A 6,498-nucleotide genomic window follows, 5' to 3' on the forward strand; every position below is an offset into this window, starting at 1 on the left:
GGGCAGGCACTGATCTCTGTGTATGACCAGGGACAGGACCTGAGGGGATGTCTGGAGCTGTGTCATGGGGTGTTTTAGGTTGGATATTAGGAAAAGGTTCTCCCAGAGGGTGGTTGGGCACTAAAACAAGCTGCTCAAGGCAGTGGTCAGAGTCCCAAGGCTGCCAGAGCTCAAGAGCATTCGGACAGCACTCTCAGGCACAATGTGGGATTGTTGGGGTGTCCTGTGCAGGGCCAGGGGTTGGGATCAATGATCCTTGTGGATAACAAGGATAACATCTTCTAACTGAGGCAATTCTGTGAGGTTCAGCTCAGATCATATCACACCTCAGCTGGAGAAGCACCGAGTGCCTGTTGTGAGTCCAGCAGCCGAAGTGAAGCAGAGCTCAGCCCAACGCCAGCTCTTGCTGAATCAGAGCTGATCGAGAGGTGGTGTGGAGCAGGTCCTGTTTCTGACCCAGGACACAGTGACCAGAGCAGGGTGACCTCCCTGCAAGGGGAGCTGGCCCCACATGAGGGGGGTTCAGCCAGAGGAGGTTGTGACCTCCGGAGCTGAACATGGAGCATTTTCCTTTCCTGCAGGATTCAAAGTACCAACCCAACACCTCTGTGCAGGAGACAAACGTGCCAAGAGGAGCAAACCTACCTCTTGTCTGGGTATCCCTGGCCTGGAGCTGGCTCCTGAGGGGTCCGGCAAGGCAAGCAGGGGCTCCTGGCAGTGTGGGATTGGGAGGGGAATACTCAGCCAAGCCCTCAACAAAATGGAGAGTCACTGGGTGATCGCTCAGTGTGGGCTTGGGTGTGACGAGCCCAAAATAACCCCCACTGCTCTGCGGCACGTTGTGCAAATTCTCAACTAGATTTAAAAGAAAACACACACCTGAGTTCCTGCCAGCACTTGGTGAAAGAAGGAGCCCTCCATTGAGAGCCACGCTCAGAGCCAACACTGACACTTGATTAGTGTCTGCTAAAAATAGTCCCCTGTGTGGGTGGAAGGAGAGCTCATGAGCACAAACACGGGAGGACAGGCAGGCATGGGGGGTTTAGGCTGGAGCAGCAGGTCAGCCTTGGTGGGTGACCAGGTCCATGGAAGAGCGTGACACGGACAGGGACATCTTCACTAGACCAGGTTGTTCCAGGCCCCATCCAACCTGGCCTTGAATGCTTCCAGGGATGGGATATCCACGTCACTTACTCTGGGGGTAAAGCACCTCCTCTCCCCCAGCACTGTTGGTGTCTGCTTTCAGGTGACATACGACAGGACAGGACAAAACAATTGTGCCAGGGGAGGTGTAGAATGGATATTAGGGAAAGTTTCTTCACTGAAAGGATGCTCGGACATCGAACAGGCAGCCCGGGGCAGTGGTGGAGTCGCCATTTTTCCTTAGCAAATCCTTGGTTTGCCTCAGATCTACACTTCCCCTAACAGATGCACATTTTTACGCAGGATCTGCACTACCCAGTCCGTCCGAATTCCAGAGGGGTTTGGAGAAGGTTCTTGTGCACATGGTGTGACTTTGCGTCCTGTGCATGGCCGGGAGTTGGACACAATGATCCTGAGGGGTCTCTTCATCATATCCCATGGGTCAATTGAGCATATTCTACCATTCTGTGATTATTTTGCTTCAGCAAACCATCCTTGTGCTCCTGCCACTGGCAAACACGGAGCCATCACCTCCCTTCCCATCCTGCATGCTGCTCCTACCTCTGGAATATATGGAGCCATCCTCTCCCCTCCCACTCTGCTCCTGCTTAAGGTAACCACGGCTGATTCATCCTCAAACGCTCTTTCTGGTGACTTCCACCCCCGCCGCCGCCATTGCCCTCAGGCCGCGGCGCCATCTTGGATCCCTCGCCCTCCCTGCGCGCCCGCCACCTTCCTCTCCCTCACAGCGCCATTACCAGCGCTATCAGAACAAATTTAGTTTCGGGGCTGCGAGACAGAATTTCTTTTGTTTGTGACAAGCTGCTGGTAGCAAATGCCACGTCGGAAACACTGCGTGGGCGGCAGGCGGCTCCTTCCCTCCCCTCTGCCTGCGCCTCGCTGCCCCCTCAGCCGGAGGCTCTGAGGCCATGCTGCCCATGGGCTGGGGCGGTGGAACACAACAAAAACCACTCTTTTCTTGCTAAGATATCCATCTAAGGCTCTCTGAGCACTCCCGGCCACCAGGCTGTGTTACTGCAGGGTGGGGGATGCAGCAGGTCTCTTCACCAGCCCAAACCGCCCCGCCCGGGGTCACGCCATGTTTTCAGGATGAGAAAAGGGGAAAAGCGGCGGAGTTTGGGCACGGCTGAGCCCAGCGCTGCGCAGAGCCTGACTAGGACAGGCACGGCTCCCGCTCCCACCTGCTGCTGACCAGCCCAGGAGCGTGAGGCACACGATGACACCCCCTAATGCCTCCTCCACAACGTGGAGACACTGGAGAAAAGGACTGGAAAAAAGGAAAAAAAAACCCTTTTTTTTTTTTCTCATTGCAAACCACACTTCCAGGTGTCTCATTAAATCATTAAAAGAAAAAATTATTTGATTTATCGCTATCACAAGGTGCCCGTGGGCTCAGCTGCAGCCCCCCACTATCGCTGGGGTTCCCCCTCCCACGGCAGAACCCCAGCTTCTGGCAGCGCCTTCATCCTCCTGCCATCACCACAATCCCAAACCCCCTACGTGGGATCCCCGCTCTCAGCAGCGCCTGCAGCTCCCCACCATCTCTGGGGTCCCACTGCCCATGGCAGGACCACCAGGGCCGGCTGTGCTTTGCTTCCTGCCTGGCATCCAGAGTGACCCAAACCCCCACCCATCTGACCCACGGCAGAGCCTCGAGCACCATCCCCTCGTCGATAAAAATAGATACGAGCGGTTAAAAAAAAAAACAGCCGACAGAAGAAAAAAAAAAGCCAGCAGAAAAAAAAGAAGGCGAACAATGCTTGACCATCAAAGAGCAACCACAGTCATTTCAAGGCAGGAACACCTGAGACGAGGACTTTCGGGCTGTGTTTTCTCTTTCTGCAGCAGATGGGCTCGATTTTCTCTGAAACAGATGGAATGTCTCCTTGCCTGAAGTATGCAGAGCTCCAGCGCTGGGGGCTGCCCATCTTGTGGGCTTCTTGGGGCTGGAAAGGAGCCAAGGGAACAATGGGTCAAAAGAAAAATTCAATTTCCTTTTGAACTTGTTACCCATTTGATTCCTATCTGTACAGAAAAACACAGATCTTGTGGGCTGAAACCCGTGTGCTGGCTGCAGTGCTCATCTGAGAACTTGGCAATTCCTTGCAGGAGCGGGCTGTGCTGTCAGGGTCACCTCCAGGACCTGCTCCGGGTGAGCAGCGTGTCAGAGCCCTCCAGACCTTTGAGATCTGGCATGGCCAGCCCATGGCTCTGCAGGGCACAATCTTGGCCAATTCTTTAACGAATGCTGAATTTCCATGTATTATAAATAAGGAGATTTGTCAGGGCTGGCATCAAACTCTCTGCTCTGTTAGCAGAGGCAGGTTTTCAGAGGTTGATATCCAAATGGTGGTGAAAAGTGGGGTATTTTGAAGCTGTTGAACGAGCAGTGTTGTGCACAGCAATTAGTTCATGTATCCGACAGGCCATGCATGAAGGTGTTTACCCGGTGCCACTGGAAACTTTTTCAGCAGCACCATAAATCAAATTCATCTGCTGCTTCGAGTGATCCTTGGCCAAGCTCACTCACCACAGAAGCATTTAGAATCATCAAAGATATTTAAAAGACTTTATTTGATCTCAGTGCCTTTAAACAAGGGCATGAGATGACAGAACAAGTGAGAATGGCTCCAAAATGACAGAGGGCAGCGTTAGATTGGACATTGGGAAGAAATTCTTCCTTGTCAGAGTGGTAAAGCCCTGGCACAGGTTGCCCAGAGAAGACGTGGCTGCCCCAGCCCTGGAAGTTCATGGCCAGGCTGGGCAGAGCTTGGAGCAACCTGGAATAGAGGAAGGTGTCCCTGATCATTGCAGTGAATCTTTACGTTTGTCAAATCACAGAATCCCACGAGGAGCTGGAAGGGACCTTAAAACTCATCTTGTTCCAGCCATGGGGTCTCTCCCCTCCAGACCAAGAGACGCTGCTCCAGATGGGCCTGGATCCTTTGGCAGGTTCTGTATTTTCATGGCAGGCAGTTTTCCTCCTTTACCTTTGCCCTCTTCTATTTTACAGCAATAATGGTGCTTCTGCACACACTGAGGATAAATGAAAGATTGAAATAAATTGCTCTCCTCCAGATCTTTCCTCTGGGGGTTGTGCATCGCTGGAGGATCTGCTGGCTGAGGCAGAGTGAAGGGGGATGCGGACAACCCCACAGCCTCTGGCCAGAGCGGGACAGAGCTCTGTCTTGTGGCTCCATTCAATGAGGCAGCACTTGGGAAACATTTCTTTGGGGTGGGGGGTGGGAAGAAGGATCTTTGTGTTGAACTGAGGAGCAGGACCTCTCTATTCCCTTGGGGACGGGGAGGGGGAGCCCAGAGCCGCTGGACTGAGACTGGAGGCTGGTCTGCAGTTCCCACAGCCAGGGCACCCCTTCTCATCTCTGTCTCCATCTAACAGCACTTTCTCGTTTTCAAAAGAGTTGAGAGAGAACCACTAAAACACAGAGCCGTGTTGGGGTTTCGTTTTTTGCCTCACTTTGTCTCCACCAGCCTGCCTGTCCAGCGTGTAATGGAAATTTTACCGCAGCCGCTCGATGAGCAAACAGGAAGCCAGCAGAGAACGTGGCAGCTCGCTGTGGCCTGGCTCAGCTCAGACGGGTGACAAGAAAGGCCATAAAAGACAGCATGGGGGTGGCAGGGGGAGGAGAGCAGGCCAGAGGGGCTGGGGCTGGCAGCAGTGCAGGGGAGCTGGTCCTGGGTTCGCAGGTAAGGCAGGCACTGCCCTGCACCTTCTTTTTCTTCCTTCTGCAAATGATTCCTGATTATTTTTCAAAGTGTTTTCCGCTGTTCTTGGGGCCGATTGAAAGGATTCTGCCGTACTTTATTCTCTGTAACAAACTTACTGAAACTTCACCTTGCTCGGAAAAACTAATTCTAATTGGCTTTTTCCTATTCTTTTTCATCTTTGCAAGCCCACAGTACAAACCTTAAACTCCCCCAAAGCTGCTCAGATTTCCAGTGGAGGTATTGGAGAAGGTAAAGCTGGGCAGTGGTTCCACAACTCCCTTGCTCCTGTCAGAAAGATTTTTCTTCCTTTTCTCTGAAGGAAATCCAGAGTCCCTCCATAGAAGAGCCTTGGCTGTGTGTGGAGTGCTCAGAAATGCATCTGGCTCAGTCCCCATCACAGAAGTGGGAGGGTGTTTGGACCCAAACAAAGTAAGAAATCCAAAAAGGGGCTGAAAACAGATCACAGATTCCTTTTGCTGTGATTTTTGTGACAGCTTTCCAGGCTCGCTCATTTCTTGCATGGGGCTTGTCAGTGGGAAAACCCTTCCCTTCAATTTCATACTAAGTTCATTCATTTTGAGTGATAAGCTTTTAACGTTCATTTTTCCTTCAGCTCCCTGAAGGGAGGGCGTAGTGAGGTGGGGTGGTCTCTTCTCCCAGGTAACAAGTGACAGGATGAGAGGAAACAGCCTCAAATTGCACCTGGGGAGGGTTTACATTGGATATTAGGGAAAACTTCTTCATCAAAAGAGTTGTCCAGCACTGGAACAGGCTGCACAGGGCAGTGGTGGAGTCACCATCCCTGAAAGGATTTAGAAGAAGTGTGGACGGGGCACTTGGGAACATGGTTAGTGATGGGTTTGGCCATGCTGAGGGAATGGTTGGGCTTGGTGATCTTAGAGGGCTTTTCCAACCCAAGTTGTTCTGAATCCTTAATTCCCTGGGAGCATGCAGGACAACGTGAGGAGGTTTGGGTGGGTCCCACAGACAACCCCACCTTAAAAACAGAGCCAAGAGGCTGCTTCTCTGTTGTCTCCTCCAAATTCTTCAGAGGCTGGGAGATCTGGGCAAGTAGACAGTAGGAGGCACAAGGCACATGGTGGGGGGGTTCAGCAGCTGTCCCAGCGAGGGGCACCTCGAGGACTGTCTAACCTGAGAATGGTGAAACATCAGGGTCAATCTCAGGTCCGTCAGCCCATGAGATGCCTTCTCCAGAGCGAGATGGGCAGCACCAACCCCCACCAACCCCATGGCTGCCTCCACCCAGCACACGGAGGAGCACAGCAGGGAGCAGGGCGGCACCAGAGCTTCATCCGCTTCACCCTGGCACGGCTGTTTGTGAGGATGGGGAAGGACCAAAGTGGGTGTCAGCCCCCAAGGAGCTAAGGGAGGAAAGTGGCCAGCAAATCCCACCTGTTCCTCAGGAGAAGCTGCTGGAAGCTCGGCCACACCTTAGTGCTGAAGTCGCCACGGCCGGCGGTGCAGCAGCTGCTGCGTGTGAGTTGCTGCTCATGTGACAGGAGGCTCCGGGTATCAAAAGCACCTAATTAGGAACCTCTCTGACTCCCACCCGGATCCGTGCCTCTGTGTGCAGTGAGCGCAGCC

The sequence above is a fragment of the Hirundo rustica genome, chromosome 16, assembly GCF_015227805.2.
Source record: "Hirundo rustica isolate bHirRus1 chromosome 16, bHirRus1.pri.v3, whole genome shotgun sequence".
Classification (NCBI taxonomy): Eukaryota; Metazoa; Chordata; class Aves; order Passeriformes; family Hirundinidae; genus Hirundo; species Hirundo rustica.